The 17,624-nt window shown below is 36.4% G+C and overlaps 1 protein-coding gene and 1 long non-coding RNA gene across 2 annotated transcripts in view; one reads left to right on the top strand and one right to left on the bottom strand.

The window, feature by feature from the left end:
* Positions 1 to 6,166, bottom strand: part of CELF2 (CUGBP Elav-like family member 2) — an 872,815-nt gene extending 866,649 nt beyond the window's left edge. Inside the window, exon 1 of the mRNA XM_032154967.2 lies at positions 6,106 to 6,166. The gene's annotated coding sequence lies outside the window, so the exon portion shown is untranslated. The remainder of the gene's footprint in view (positions 1 to 6,105) is intronic.
* Positions 6,167 to 6,413: 247 nt separating this feature from the next.
* Positions 6,414 to 17,624, top strand: part of LOC116469763 (uncharacterized) — a 74,751-nt gene continuing 63,540 nt past the window's right edge. Inside the window, exon 1 of the long non-coding RNA XR_004248342.2 lies at positions 6,414 to 6,500. This is a non-coding gene — a long non-coding RNA (uncharacterized LOC116469763). The remainder of the gene's footprint in view (positions 6,501 to 17,624) is intronic.

Below are 17,624 nucleotides of genomic sequence, written 5' to 3'. Positions count from 1 at the left end.
TTGTGAGGAAAACATTTTTCTTGTTCACGCCCTGGTTGAAGAGGCCCAACAATTCACAGCAGGAACAATAACCAACACCATAGACATCTCGAATGGTTCACCTTACACAATTCTGACTAAGAAATTGGTTGAGCAAACTTTCCACTCAATGGGTGCCAAAACCATTGTATCCAGATCAACAGCAATCAAGAGCAGTGCTTTCAATAGAAGTTTTAAACAAGTAGGATGAAGATTCTGAAGCATTTCTTTGAGGAATTGTAACAGGAGATGGAACATGGCTTTACCAGTATGATCATGAAGACAAAATACAACCAAAGCAATGGCTACCAAGAGGTGAAAAGTGGTCCAATTAAAGCAAAAGCAGACCACTCAAGAGCAAAGGTCATGGCAACAGTTTTTTGGGGATGCTCAGGCCATTTTGCTTGTTGACTTTGTGGAGGGCCAAAGAAAGATAGTATCTGTTTATTGTATAAGAGTGTTTTGAGAAAGCCAAAGCTTTATCACAGAGTCCTTCACCAAAACAATGCTTCTGCTCATTCCTCTCAAACAAGGGCAATTTTGTGAGAGTTTCAATGGAAAGTCATTACGCATCTGCCTTACATTCCTGATTTGTCTCTTTCTGCCTTTTTGTTTTCTAATCCTAAAAATTATTTAAAGGACACCATTTTATCTTCAGTTAATAGTGTAAAAAATGTTGCCTTGTCATAAGTTAAATTCTCAGGATTCACAGGTCTTTAGAGATAAACTAAGTGGCTGGTATCATTGCTTATAAAAGTATCTTGACCTTGATGGTGCTTACGTTGAGAAATAAAGTTTACATTTTTTATTTTTAACTTTTAATTCCGTTTTTCCATGACCTTCTTGAAGTCCCCTTGAATATTTAGGAAAAATTTCACAACAATAGTGAAATACCTGTGTACCAAAAACTACAATCCATTGCTTAAAGAAATGAAAGAACAACTACATAAATGAAGAACAACTGAATAATTGTTTATGGATGGAAGACTTGATAGAGTTAAAATGTCAATTTTACAAATTGAATTTATATTCGATGCAATTCTAATAAAAATTTCACCAGAAGTTTTGCTGGGGTAAATATTTATAAGCAAATTCTAAAATTTATATCAAAATGAGAACTTAGAAAAGCCAAAGTAATTTTTAAAAAGAAAGTTAGAGAATATACAGCATCTTTTTCCAAGAGTTACTATAAAGCTAATCAATATAATATGGAATTAGTGAAATAATAAATGTATAAATCCATGGTACAGATCCCAGAAAATGACAAACACACCTACTGTCGAGTGATTTTTGACAAATAAACTAAGGTAATTAAATGGGGGTAAAGAATAGTCTTTTTAGTAACGATGCTGAAGCAACTGGCTCTCCATATGACAAAAAAAAAATTGAACCTTGGTTTTTATTTCATACTAAACATAAACATTAGCTCAAAATGCACCATAGAACTGTGTGTGAACATTCAAATTATAAAATTTATAGAGAAGCACTTAGGAGAAAAATCTTAGCATTTCCACTTTGTCTACACAGAAAAGTATGAACCATGAAATAAATTTTTATGCTAGTATATTATAAGTGGTATACTGGTATATTGTGGTATATTGGTATATTGGTGGTATATTGGTAATTTGGATTAATTCAAATGAAAAAATACTATGCTTTGAAAAGACACCACTAAAAATAATAGGAAAGTCACACACTGGGAGGAAATGTTTTCCATACACTCACCTGAAAAGAGATGTCTCTCCAGGAGAAAAAATAACTCCTACAACTCAATATTAAGATGACACACGGAGCCCAATAAAAATTGGACAAAATATTAGAACAGATACTCTACCATAAGCCAACGTGTACATGAAAAGATGCCTCACATTATTCAATTTCAGGGAAGGTTTATTAAAACCACAGTGAGTTAATACTACAGACACACTGGGATGGCTAACATTGAAAAACTGGCAATACACAAAATGTTGGCAAAGATATCCGGCAACTGGAATTCTCCAACATTGCGGGAGAAAGCATCAAATGTTACAGCCACTTGGGAAACTGCTGGGTTTTTTCTTATACATTTCAACATACCTCTACCATATGATCCAGCCTTTTCACTTCTAGCTGTTTACCTAAGAGAAACACCTATGCCTACATTAAGGCTTGCACATGAATATTCATGCAGCTTTACTTATAACAGTTCCCAAATGGAAAGTACCCAAATGTTCATCCACAGGTGAAGGGATGAACAAACTAGTGCTTATTTATATAGTGAAATACTACTCAACAATAAAAAATCTACTGATGTATGCAACAGTATGTATGAATCTGAAAGTCAGTACGCAAAGTGAAAAAGCCAGACATAAAATCCATACTGCATAATTCCATTTATATGACATTTTATAAAATGTAAATTAATCTATAGTGACAGAATGCAAATCTGAAGGCCTGTCTGAAGGCCAGGTGTGGAGGCAAGAGTCACAGTGACACAAGAAACTTTTGTATGAATGGAAATTCTCTGCAGCTTGATTGTTGTGGCTTCACAGGTGTATAAATCAGTGAAAGCTCATCAGATTGCTCAAGTGGTACTTTAAAAGGTACATAGAAATATCAGATTATGCAACGTTGTTTCAGGAGAAAGACATTCTCTTTTTTTTCTTGGATCACATGTAAGAAGCATTTGAACAGATGCTAGAACAGCATTCTCAACATACACTTACTATTCTGTTGCAATTTTCCTCTACAGTCTTGGGGGCATGATAATGAAGACAACAGAAGGTATAAAATCATGGGGCAGGTGTAACCACACATCGATTCAACATGAACACAGAGGTTGACACTTAGAGCTTGTTAGCTGGCAATTGTTTTGTATTTTGTTTAAACCACAGGTGGACAAGCCCGCCATAACCATCTCTTTTCCTTAAAAGTTACCCATCTTCCACCAGGACGGAATAAAAGAATTATAGTGTTGGATGGGGTCATTTCCTCTTTGTAAAGATGAGGAGGACAGAGGACTAAGTAGATTATGAATGACAAAGGCAGTGGGTGATGAGAAATGACACTTGATGCATCCTGACACCCCATTCAGCGCTTCCTGCCCATTTTTATTTTACAGTGAAAACACACAAAAATCACAGCTGTTAAGACTACTTACTTCCATAAGAATTTTTTCAAAAAACACAGGAAATAGAAAACATGTGTGGCTATAGGTGAAGAATTGAAGCAAATGAGAGAAGCAAACATTATGCCAGCTCCAGATACTCAAAAATAAAGTTACAACTTTTCTTGATCCCAATGGCCTGATACAGTGCTAAGGTCATCATAGACTAATTAATCAAATTACATTTTCTAGTCTACCTGCTGCATTTCTTAGTACGTTGTAATTCCCCTGATGACCAAGACATGGCTTTTTCATTTTTCTTGTTTCCTACAGATTCTGATATACTTCCTGTCACATAGTTGATCCTCAGTAAACATTTATAATAAATTGAGCAAATGTCAAATGTCATATTTTCAGGGAGCAATCCGTATACTTTCATGTTGCCTTTAATGTTTATTCTGGCATTATATATATTTTTGTCCACATGTCTGTGTGTAAAATAACAATGTGTATTCTCGTCATAAGGTATTTTCTATTTCAACACCTGTGCAAGTAGAAGGTGAAAACCCTTCCCAAATGCTGCAAGAGCTCACGGCAAATGCAGAACTATTGTTAAGGAATTTTTCTCTTGAGACTGTAATGTCATAGCACTTCAGTGAGGGAAGAAGAAAAGACATACTGATATTATGTATGCTTAGGTAAAAGGATTTGGGGCTATTCCTGACTCTATTGAAAAAATAGGGTAAAATCTAACATAATTTCAGTGTTATTCAATATTTTATTAATGGGGGAAAGCATCATTTTAACTGCAGCAATCTATAGTATTATGGACTGATTACTAGTTCAAATGACAGAGTCCTACAGTGAAACCCATAATTTTACATTGCGTTCTACAAAAGATGATGGCAGTTCTTCACATTTAATGGTGTTGCTAGCTCAGAATCTTGTTAACACTCATAGTCTGAGAGGTTGTGCTTATCCTTTCTTATTTTAAGCCAGAAAGAAAAATTTTCAAAAATCTATTGGCCTTTATTTTTCACGTACGGGATTTTGGTCAATTAGAAAATAACAAAGAAGAGGCACCTCAATTTGAAAATTTGAGAATAGAATGGTAAAATTATAAAGAAATGAATCTTTTTTCCGTAATAAAAAAAACAAGTGCTGTGGTTTGACTTGCATTTAGCTCTTTGTAGCTATTTCTAGTCACTGATTCTATGGAAAGTCGCTAAGGAGTTAGTTGCTTGTTACTGGGCAACAATTTATTCCAATTATAACTGAAATGTTGCTAATAGACAGTTACTGGTGGGTAAGAACAGACTTTAAAAATGAACTATTAAATCTACAGCATTTTCTCTTGTTGTAAAGAGGCAGAAATTATTCTAACAATTGACACTTTGTAATGTTCTAAGGTCTTTTTAGACATTTCAAGCGCTCTGGGGGCACTGGTGAGGACCCAGGGGCGGCATGGTTCAGAGCTGTTAAATGTAGAGTGACACAATTAGATAGAATAGCTACAGAGACCGGAGACCAAATGTTACCAGTGTACGGAATGTCACATTCTCTATAAGATGCAAATGGCATACAACCTTCAAAATCCATAGGAGTTTTTTTTTTTTTTTTTTTTTTTTTAGAAAAAGGTTTTAATGGACATTTGGTAACTACATTCTGTTTTTGACAACCTCCCCATTACATTTCTAGTGATCTATTCAAAACCAAAGGACAAAAAACAAAAAAATTAAAACTACACCAGTTTACAAAGAACAATGGGGGGACGGCAAAATATATTCCTTGCTGTTTCACATGTGCTTTTAAAGGAAACAAACAACCAAACAAACAGAGAAATTGTAGTTCCTAAGTTTCTTGACCCAAATGCAAGCAGACTCATTGACAAGCCTAAACCTCTCCATGTGTCTTCCTGCTTCTGAGGCTAAAATATGGATAAGCTCAAAGTTTGACACATGGATATATTTTCAAATGACATGTTTGGTGTACAAAAAAAAGAGATGTCCATGTTTTTTTTCTTCTTTATAACATTAAGATGTGATGTAAAATATACTAGCCAGAGTTGCATTTTTCACATGAGCAAAAGTTACATGCAGAGAAAGAGCAGAAGTTCGTTGATTGTAGGATATGTAACCTTGAGAACTTTATCTTATAGTCAACGGTCACACATTCTGAAATGTCTTAAGTGATCTGGTCAGTGCTAAAGGTAGTAAGAAAATCTGATTGCTGAAAATTTACACTATCTAATTTCAGTTATTCCCCCACAACACAGTAACAGGCAAGCACATTCTCAGCAGCAGTTCCAGGCAGAGTATACACAGAAATACTTGTTGAATTTAATTGGGTTGAATTAAAATTTGTCCTTTTGAAGAACAAAGTTGGCATCTCTAATACAAGGTCTGCAAATGATGTAGGTTCTTCTTAGTTGACTAATGAACTCCTGACTAGTTACAGATGAAAGGGATTAAAATGACTTTACTGAGTACTCACTTTAGTCTGTTTCATTATCTGAACTAAGGAAGTCTATGACAATTAGGGTTCCTTAAAAAAAAAGTTTCATCATTGCACTTCCTGTATGATGAGTAAACAGCAAACCCGTTATGGTCTGCAAGGTACCTATTAAAACCCGTAACATCCCTGGAAGGGAGTAACTTGGAGAAAGTCAAGAAATCTTTCTGACAGGACACCGCAACTCCAAACAATCAACAACTCATTGTCATAGTGCGACAATCTTAGCCCTGTTGCAACTGGGCAAATAGTCCATTTGCAGAGAGAAGCATCATCGGGGTAGAAAGGAATGCTGTTATTAACCATTATAAGTATGACGCGAAGGTCGTACACCAGGCTATTACACCTTTTCATTACATGCTAACCCCTCACGGCAGGGAAGCCACGCTTATGACTGCATTAGACAGACAAAGCCTTCAGCTTTAAAAAAAAAAAAAAAACAAAAAAAAAAAAAAAAAAAAAGATGAAAAAAATTAAACTCGTTTTCTTACCAGCACGTTGCAGCACCAACTCGCTCACAGGAATGTTGCCTTTTACAGGTTTCTCTTTTAATTATCCTAGAAGCAGGGAGAAAAAAAAAAAATCAAAAAAAAAAAAAAGGCAAAGAAGAAGCAGGGTGGTTAAATTAGCGTGCTGGAATCTTTTCAGTTTGTCGCAGAGTAGAAAAATAAAAAAAGGAAAAAAAAGGCTCAGTAATTTAAATTTGCTCTCAGTTCAGGCTGCAACGCTGGGTCCCGCCCCTTCTTCCGGCTGGGTTCCACTACCTGCAAGGCTGGAACTGACAGCCACTCTGTGCAAACAAAAAAAGGCAACAAGCATGCTGGGACCATTCTGTCTGCTGTTTGGGTCTCACTTGTCCTGACAACTAAAAATCATCAGTGGAAAGGTATTCTACATTTTTTATTTGAGGTATTTTATCTGAGGTATTTGCATGTAATTCCCATTCATTTTAATTGATACACCATAGTACATGATGTTGGGGTTTGATTTCTGTTTGGGGTGTTTCTTTTTTCTTTTTCTAAACATCTATAATTATTAATACTATTTTTACTATGACTGTTTAGTGACATCTTGTGCATTTCTTACTGTTCTTGTCTCCTGCTCCAAAACACATTCTCTCCTGTCTTTTCCTTTAATTCCTAAACACTGAAATTTCCAGGAATATAGAGATGGAAATACCAAGATTAGTAAGGTTTCCACTTCTCCTCTGACTCTTATCTTTTTTTGGGGATGGTGGGAGGGCTACAGGGAGGTACATCATACTAAGAATAATTTAAGGGACAGAGGGCCTAGGATGAAGGTCCCATCAACCCCAGAAAGTTCTAGGAAGAATGAAATACTCAAATGAAAAAGTCTCCACAACGAAATGCAAGAGGTTTGTTCTGGTATTTATGTACTGTGAAAATAACTAAAAATAATGGAAATAAACTTGGTCTCCATTGCCAATTTTACCTAAGGTGTCTCTTATAGAAAACCGTTTTAATTTTAGCAACAAAAACCTGATACTTAATGTGCAGCATATTGCAAGTGTGTAGCAGAGGAATTATGAAAGAGAATAAACCCCATCCTTCTTCCGTCAGGATGTAAATTGCTTATGCAGAATTTTCAACAAGGTTTTTCTTTGTGTGTTGTTGTTCTTTTCTAAATGCTCTTTTCAGACGAGGGTGTTAGCGATTACTTCAGTATTAAAGCTATCAGAAGACTGTATGTAGTAGGGAACATCCATAAAGTTGCCTCTTGATCTGAAGCACTGCTTTTATAAAGGTTTATGGCATTGGTGCTCCTACTCAAGTCTGGATTTTTCTCTGATCATCCTACTACCCTAACTTGAGAGGACCAGGCTGACTGATGTGTCATGTCCCATACCTGGGGGGGTGGGTTGCTAAGGAGTAAAATATATAATTGTACACAGTTCTTCAACAGTGGCCAAAGACACAGAAGAGAGTTACTCTTGATAACATGACTGTGCTTAATCTACTTTTTTCAATAAACTATTATTTACCTCTTATCCCTACCTCAAGCCATTTAAATGGATTTCACCATTTCTGCACAACTTGTAGAATCTCTTAAATTCAAGGACACACTGAGTTAATGCATTTCACTTTTAAAAATCAGACTTTCAAAAGATAAATTATTAACAATGTAATTTAAATAAATATGAGTTCACTTTTTAAATTGGTAAAAATTTAGCCATCAAATATTTGTTCTGTCATTTGAGGTCTCATCAGAAAACCAAACCAATTAAAAATGGAAAGGTCTGAGGATGCACAGAGTGAAACTCCATCTTTGTCTTGTATTGTAACCTTTACCAGGATTATTTCTCTACTACTGTTCAGCAATGAATGCCTTTGCTCACTTTGTACTAACAGCTGTAGCATAGAGAAAAAAAAGGACAGGTCAAGTACTCAAGAAGCCATGTTAACTTCCCAAATAGTTAGGCAATCAGCTTTAATGAAACAGTGGTAAATTACACCAATGTGCTAATTATAGGACTTTGTCATAGCATAAGATGCAATGAAACAACCCATGCCTTGGCTTGGAAACTGCTATGCATAGATTATTTCAAAAGATTTAATTGAAGAGAGATTTTATTTTCCTGAAGCATTCTACAATTAAGTGGCTTTCTTTCAATCCTTTCTCTTTTAAGACTAGTTCTAGACAAAGAAAAAAAACCTGAAAATAAAGTAATGACTTAAAAAACATCTTCTTACAAATATGACTAATTTGCCAATATTAGTTACTTTGATATAATTTTGAACATAACATACTTAGAACATGTTAGGGAATATCAAAATATACAGAATGGTGCATATTGGTTTATATTCTGAATGTCGATTTTAAATGAAGAAATAATACTTTCATGTTCATCAATGTTTATTGAGTTCAGTTAGAAAAATGTTAATTTTTTAAGAGACAGAGTCTCACTCTGTTACCCAGGCTGGAGTGTAGTGACATGATAATGTCTCACTACAGCCTTAAAATCCTGGGCTCAAGCCTTCTGAGAAGCTGGGGCTACCAGTGAACCATGCTTGCTAATTTCATTTTTTGTTGAGCTAGGGGCCTGTGTTGCCCAGGCAGGTCTCAAACTACTGCTCGCAAGATAACTTCCTGTCTCAGCTTCCCAAAGTGCTGGGATTACGGGAGAATGTTAATTTGAATTAAAATAAAATAACCCTGACGTTAAACTTCAGAGAAGGAACATTTTTGTTTGGCTAATGTCAACTAGGTTTTAGCAAATGTGTGAGACACGTGATTCCACTAGATATTTAACCTATTATTTCAGAGAATTTTACTTGGTGCTGGAGAGATTAAGTAATATATTGCATATCTCACAGCCATACTGGAAAAAGAATCTACTTCAAAAATAAATATCCCACTAAATTGTTAGGGAATTCCATGGAGTGATACACATTTAGGTGGCTTTCACATCATGGAAATGTGTTTTAAAGAAATACACTGAACAAGTTTCTTGGAGATATATTTTAAAGAACTTCTTGGAATTGGTATATTGTCATATGCTATTTAAATTTTCATGCTCAGAGAAAATATCAAGGTGGGAAATGCTAATTCATTTTTTAAAAACTGTATCAAATCAATACATTTTAGTCTTTCCAGTGATAACTGATAATTAAATATCATTTTCAAACTTCTTGCATATATTAAAATTATTACTTTTTGATAAACGTATTCCTCATTCTGAGTCAACTGTCTTCAGTGTGATTTTACTGTTTTGTCTTTTGGGCAGTATAATACTGTCTAATAAATCATGTGTTGTGGCTATAATGTCTTATTGACTACAATAACTAATGTATAGTTTTCCATTTTAATAGAATTTGGAAAAATTGTTTGCTTATGTTGTACCACTTAGCTATCATAATTAATTAACCCCTTTATATCTGAATATTCAGAAAGTATTTTCTCAGTGCTGCCATAAAAATGGTCTTCTACTCATGTTTGGAACCATGTTCTCATCATTGAATCAATTGAAGTTTATGAAAAGTCTAATTTGATTTTTAAAACATACACAGACACAGAATTCTTGATTTTAAGAAGATGTTCACAATAATTACTTTGTGACCACGTAGGTATAGAATTGTGGGTGATTTTATCTGGGTATTTAGATCACAAAGAGATCAAACCAGACACTGATATTTGGCCTAGGATAGAAGAAAGACCATGAGGAAGCCTTAGACCTCAGCAGGCCGTTTCCATCTTACTGTCGTATTCTTACACGGACAGGAAAACACACCGCAGATGAACTATGTTTTTCGACTGAACTCATTTCTGAAATACAAGGTAGCTCACGTGCGAATGGCCCACACAGAGGATCAATGTCTCTGTACCATTGGTGCTGGGTCTATGTGATACCTGAAGTTTCATGGCATTTTATTAATTTCTATTTCTAAACTAAAAGTGCACCCTGCTCTGCTAAAAGGCACAGAAAACAAACAGAATGTAAACCGAGAACATGGCATGCCACAGAAAGTATAAACAGAAAACCCTGACTTAGAGAGACATGTAAAAACTAGAGCATTTTACAGACACGCCCACTACCTGGCCAAACTGGATGCAAGAATTTGGAAGTGCATATTGGAAATAAGCGAAGTTTTCTTACAAGTCAGTTGGTAAGAGATTTGACTTTGAGAACGTTTAAGCAAAGATGAAACCTCAAGGAATTGCAACATTGAAGTGAGAAAAGGCCGGCACAGGGGTGATGAGATGGGATCAGTAGAACACATTCAGCGCTCAGAGAAGTGGGTGACTTCTCACTTGGGTAACAAAGTGGAGAGCAGTACACTCCCTGTGGGAGATGGGAAGGGGGTTGACGATTGGGAGCAGTGAGTGATGAGGAGGTCAGTTTGTAACAAATCCATTTGAGAACTGTATTGGACAAAGTGGAGGAGATGGAGTAATTGGGTCCAGCATTCTGAGAAGTTATCAGTGGAGAAGCAATGATGATCGGGGAGTACAAGAGAAACCACAGAATAATGAGCTCTTCAAGAGCGCATCAAGAAATAGAGCAGAATCCCAGGAACAGCAAAGAGGAAGCTCAGGTGAGGGATTAAGTGACTTGAGAGGTAAGAAGAAATGTGGAACAAAGTGAGATCAAATAATTCAAGCAAAAATGATCTGGACTAGACCAGGGCATCAAATGCTGCACAGATTTCAAATATTTATAATCTGGCCAGAATAGAATGGAAAATGTCAATAGGAATTAACTAGTAGAAAGCTATTACTAAAGTGATTTTTATTGTAATGGTAGGGGCAGTTGCCAGATAGCACTGGTGAAAACGTGAATTGTGAAAGGCAAAATGTCATGGCATTAACCACCACAGAATTAAATGTGATAAGGACTTATTAACGATCTTATTGTGGTCCTATCCAGCCATGTAGTTTAATTTAGGTTTTACATAGATAGTAAAGGATTCTAGCCGGGCGTGGTGGCTCAAGCCTGTAATCCCAGCACTTTGGGAGGCCGAGGCGGGCGGATCACGAGGTCAGGAGATCGAGACCATCCTGGCTAACACGGTGAAACCCCGTCTCTACTAAAAATACAAAAAAATTAGCCGGGCGTGGTGGCAGGCGCCTGTAGTCCCAGCTGCTTGGGAGGCTGAGGCAGGAGAATGGCGTGAACCCAGGAGGCAGAGCTTGCAGTGAGCTGAGATTGCACCACTGCACTCCAGCCTGGGGGACAGAGCGAGACTCCGTCTCAAAAAAAAAAAAAAAAAAGGATTCTAAACTGACTTCTAGGTTCCTATCTTGAAACAGTTGACAATCTATTTGCAATGTATACAGTTGCATTTTAGATTTCATATGATAAACCATTCTATTTTATATAGAGAGCACCATGATATGATAGATAAGGCAACATACATAGTTGTGCATAATACATAAGTATCTCTTACCAATGTGTGGCATTCAACTTGGCAGGGACTATGTATGCATATAATTTTAAAGGAGATTTAATGGTATACCTAATAAATAGGCTGAGTAAATGCTTGCTGGATCACTAAGTAAAGGAATATAAATGACACTATAATATACTTTAAACTTTCCAGGAATCAGACACATGTACATGTATGTTATCACTTCGAATGGTGACCTACGTTAACTGTCAATACTGGTCTGAACTGGCAATATTCTTTCCTCATTTCAGGACTTGATTTTTAGTAGTTGCTTCTGAGTTTTCTCAAATTTGAATCTTTATGAAACAATTTATAAGGAAGCGTAGCCCTCCTAGCCCACAGATGCTCTGCAAAATGCTCATTGACATAGCTTCTGTTTTCTGATATTGTTAGTAAGGCAGAATTAAATGACTTGCTATTTTGGCATTTTAGCAAAGAAGTAGCATTTCATTCCAAAACTCAGAACTTCTTTTTAAGCCATTGGTGAGAAAGTCTTTTTTAGGGCAGTTTTTTGGCCCTAAACCATGATTTTCTGTACTTACCAGAATTTATTGAATTTCTTAGATCTAGAAAGAAAATCAAGAGGAGATGATAGGTGGGGAGAGATTATATTGGAATCCTGAAAATAATCTTCCAATATTTTTCTGAAACAATTTACCACTTTAACTTAAAGCCACTTCAAACATGGGAATTGCAGGTACAGTTTTCCTGGACACTGAGTTAATTTTATTATCCATTCAGGGGCTTATATACCAGTTTGTTACACAGTTTATTTAGACAAAAGTTGAACAGTTGATAGGATATATTGTTAGGCCCCCTCTTGTTCTTCTTCCATTTTCCACATTACATAAACTTTCTAACTTTACCTTTTTTTGCTAGAGTTCAATATACACTACTGTGGGAAAAATAAAAACAAAATAGAAACAGAACAAACTTTTTGCAAGCTTGTTGTTGTGAAAATACTTCACTCAGGCAGCCGGGCATAGTGGCTCACGCCTGTAATCCCAGCACTTTGGGAGGCCGAGGCATGCAGATCATGAGGTCAGGAGTTCGAGACTAGCCTGGCAAACATAGTGAAACCCCATCTCTACTAAAAAGAAAAGAAAATGCATCACTCTAGAATTTTGATGAGAAGGCAAGCCAGCATATTATCACACACACAAAAAAATTGTTTCATTTTCCAAGTGGTTTAGTCAAAATGCAGACTTGATGTGCTTAAATGAACTTTTCAATTCTGCACTCAGAAAAGTGCCATGAAGACTCACGTGCAGCTTCCTGAGGAGTTTGTGTTTCACCCTAGAAGCAATGGGAGGCCACTAAGGTATTTTAAGCAGAAGCACGACATCATTATACATATTGTTGAAAGACAAACCTTCCAGCAGCATTTAAAATAGATTGAAGTGGTGAGATTATTTCAATAACATATTACCCTGAAAATATTTTAACTTGCTTGGTGGCAAAAGGATTTAGGGTAGTGTATAGGGAAATATGATTTGACAATAGAAAATACAATTTGGGGGGAAGAGGGAAAAAATAAGAATATAAAAGCAGAAGACAAGCAGGAATTAAATTAATATACAACATCATACTCTAATGTTGAATACCATTGATAGAAGTAAGCTAAGCTTTGCTCCTAAAGCTTCCCAAACAATGTGAAATAGAAAATATCACTGGCTGCATGCATCAAAATATCCAGAAGATGAAAACAAACTACTCGTTTAGGAGAATTATAGCTCTTTGACATGAGAAATTACAGAGGAATTTCTCTACGTTTTCACAGAGAGGTACCAGAATGGTTTGTTAAACAATGTTTGGCACACACATTTATATTTTGTATACAGTGGGTTTGATTTTGGTCATAAAAGGACCCAATTTTTTTTTTTTTTTTTTTTTTATACTTTAAGTTTTAGGGTACATGTGCACAATGTGCAGGTTTGTTACATATGTATCCATGTGCCATGTTGTTTTGCTGCACCCATTAACTCGTCATTTAGCATTAGGTATATCTCCTAATGCTGTCCCTCCCCCCTCCCCCCACCCCACAACAGTCCCCGGAGTGTGATGTTCTCCTTCCTGTGTCCATGAGTTCTCACTGTTCAATTCCCACCTATGAGTGAGAACATGTGGTGTTTGGTTTTTTGTCCTTGCGATAGTTTACTGAGAATGATGTTTTCCAGTTTCATCCATATCCCTACAAAGGACACAAACTCATCATTTTTTATGGCTGCATAGTATTCCATGGTGTATATGTGCCACATTTTCTTAATCCAGTCTATCGTTGTTGGACACTTGGCTTGGTTCCAATTTTTGTCAGAGCTCAAGGTGATTATAATTTTAGCCTGAGAGATAATCAAACGTGGCCGGGCGCGGTGGCTCACGTCTGTAGTCCCAGCACTTTGGGAGGCCAAGGCAGGAGCATCATCTCAATTTAGGAGTTCGAGACCAGCCTGGCCAACATGGCAAAACCCCATCTCTACTAAAAATACAAAAATTAGCCTGGCGTGGTGGTGGGTGCCTGTAATCCCAGCTACTCAGGAGGCTGAGGCAGGAGAATTGCTTGAACCTGGGAGATAGAGGTTGCAGTGAGCCGAGATCGTGCACTCCAGCGTGGGCAACAAGAGTGAAACTCCATCTCAAAAAAGAAAATAAATAAATAAATAAATAAATAAATAAATAAATAAATAAAATCAAATGCTCCACTACAGACCTAAAAATAAACAAAAAGGCATAGTAAGCAACTGAGTAATCAATTAGACAATATGAAGCAGTTAATTTCAGTTAGGCACTGTCCTTGTCACCAGAGATACAACTGGCAACAGGACTTACGGTTGCTCCCAGACTACTGGGGACACAGACAAGTTAAGAGACAATTGCCACAGTGCATGATGAGTAGAAGGAAAGGGAAAGCATAGCATGAGATGTGAAGGCAAAGCATGTTCCCAAATGAGGCTTGAGGGATGGTTTCCAAGGGGAAGTGACATCTGTGTAGCAGCCTGGAAGGGAGAAGAAACTCCTGAGGAAGAGACTAGGAAAATGAGAATAGATGAAACAGCCACACTAGAAGGGAAGAAAGAAGTGAACACCTTTCCTCCAGTGAGTTAACAGTTGTATCTCTAGTCCCTAGAACATAGTTATCGAAACAAATTTTTAACTAACTCATAATTTCTCAAATGTTGATAGAATAACATTGCTTAATACAGTCAACGTCATCTACCTAGAACTTATGAAGGGCATCATATTTAATGCTGAAACTCAGAACATTCTCATTACAATCAGAAACAAGGTAAGAGTGATTTCTGTTATCTTTGTTATCCAACATTGTTTTGGAGACAAGAGTTAACAATAAACAATATATATTTTGAGACAGTAGAAGCAAACTCATTCATTTGTCTTTTTTGGATGATACACTTATCTATATACAATACTCAAGACCCTGCATATAACTCAGAGGAGATCAAAGTTACTGACACAAAATAAATATATAAAATCAAGAATATTCTTATACCTCAGCAATGCCCATAAAATGTAATAGAAAACAAAAGCCTCTATATGCCAGTAACAAAACTATGAAAAATAAATTTAATAAAATATGTGCAAGATCTTTTTGAAATGTTAACAAAATATATAATATAGAATGGGAATATATGAGTTATACAATGTTATGGAGAACTAATCTGTAAAGGCAAAGTAATTTTAATCAAATTATTATACATTAGAACTCATGGAGTCTGCATCTCAAATTTGTTGCTTGAACTGTACAGTAAGCATCCTTTATAAAATATAATATTCGGGGGAATTGTATGTAAAAAGTTTTCAGCTATTTCTTGATAAGAAATATGAAGCCACAGCTTTAGGAAGCATAGCATACTTTAAAGCAAATCAACAAAAATAATTTTACAATGAAACGTAATGAAGACAGAAAAGGGAAAGCAGGCTTCTACTTCTAGCCATGACCCAGTAATGTAGTGTGGGACTTACATTCCTGACATGAACAATAAAACCAGGTAAAAAATACAAATCAACTGTGTACAAGCCTTGGATCATAAGCAGCTGAGAACTCTCATCCGTGAGAGAGGGGAAACGCATGAAATGACCCCCTACTCACCATAGCTCTCCAGGGAGAGGTCCCAAAATGCAGCAGAGGGAAGCAAAGCTAAAGCAAAGCTTTAAGGAGTCGCTAATGAGGAGGCAGAGAGTTCGAGGCTACTGAAACAGCTGACCTTTGCATGACAGGTTACCAGAAAGGAGAACATAGTAGAGAGCAGGACTCCTAAGTATGTGTATGTGTTCCTCAAAAGTCCTTAAGGCCAGGGTGGGATTCTGCATTGCCTAGCACAAAGTGCAAGGTTCAGAGTGGAGCTGATAATTGCATAGCTGTGGTAGATGTAGTACTGTGGCCCAGTTAGAATGGAAGGGCATTGTTAAGTTAATACCTGGGCATTCAGCTGATATACCAGCAAGGTCACACCTTAGGAGCAAAAACCGTATCTGAAAGTTACGTAACCTTCCTTAAGAAAACCTAAAATGAAGCCCCAACAAAATACGGTAGAGATGCTAGCAAATTTGCATCCCATTAAAACAAAATTCAATGCTCTAAAAAAGACATTAATCCAGACTTAACAACAATTGATCATTCACAATAACCAGCATTCTTGCTTATTCCCTAGACATGAGAATAGGCAGGAAGAGAAATATCTATTTATTTAATCCAAAAAGAAGACTGAAAAAGAGAAAAAATATGACAAGAGATAGGATAGAAAACAAGTAGAAGTATGGTATACATAAACCCAAATATATGAATAACTGCAATAAATGTAAATGCACCAAGCACTCCAATTAAAATGCAGATTATCAGACTGTGTAATAAAGACCCAACAAAATGCAATCTACAGAGATTCACTTTAAAATATGAAGATACTACCATATGATCCAGCAATTCCACTACTGTGTGTGTATAGGTGTATAGACAGACAGATAGACATGCAGACAGATAGAAAAGAACTCAAAGTATTGGAGCGCTATCTGCACTCCAGTGTTTATTGGAGCACTATTTACAATATATAGAATCAACCTAAGCGACTATTAATGGATGAATGGATAAAGAAAACGTGGTATCTATATACACAATGAAATATTATTCAGATATAAAAAATAAAATCCTGTCATCTGCAGCAACATGGATGGAAACAGAGGTCATTATGTTAATGAAATAAGCCAAGCACAGACACACAAATATTGCATGTTCTCACTCATATATGGGAGTTAAAAGAGGGGATTTCGTGAAGATAGAGAATAGACTGGTGGTTACCAGAGGCTGGGAAGTGTAGTGGGGAAGGAGGTTGAAGAGGGGTTGATTCATAGACACAAATAGTTACACAGAAAGAGTAAGACCTAGTGTTTGATAAATCAGCAAGGTGACTATTGTTAACGTATATCTGTTGTACATTTCAAAGTAACCATAAAAGAATAATTCAAATGTTCCTAGCATAAAGAAAAGGTAAATACTGACAGTGATGGATATCCTAAATATTCAAATTCAGGCCAGGCACAGTGGCTCACGCCTGTAATCCCAGCAGTCTGGGAGGCTGAGGCAGGCAGATCACGAGGTCAGAAGATCGAGACCATTCTGGCTAACATGGTGAAACCGCATCTCTACTAAAAATACAAAAAATTAGCTGGGTGTGGTGGCGGGAGCCTGTGGTCCCAGCTACTCTGGAGGCTGAGGCAGGAGAATGGCGTGAACCTGGGAGGTGGAGCTTGCAGTGAGCCGAGATCGGGCCACCGCACTCCAGCCTGGCCGATAGAGTGAGACTCCATCCCAAAAAAAAAAAAAAAAAAAAAATCCAAATTCAGTCTTTGCATATCATATACATGTATCAAATTATCTCACGTATCCTAAAATATGTACATTAATTATATATCAAAAAATAAAACTGTTAGAGGAAAACAAAAATAAAATATAAAGACACAACTAGGTTTAAAGTAAAAGTACGACAAAAGTACACCATGTACACATTAAGCACATGGAAGTCATAGAAGGATACATGTATATCAGACTAAGTGGATTTCAAGATAAGAAGCATGAGAGATGAAAAAGAACATTT

Source organism: Hylobates moloch, unplaced genomic scaffold, assembly GCF_009828535.3.
Source record: "Hylobates moloch isolate HMO894 unplaced genomic scaffold, HMol_V3 SCAFFOLD_2, whole genome shotgun sequence".
Classification (NCBI taxonomy): Eukaryota; Metazoa; Chordata; class Mammalia; order Primates; family Hylobatidae; genus Hylobates; species Hylobates moloch.
This window is presented reverse-complemented; position numbering and strand designations above follow the sequence as displayed.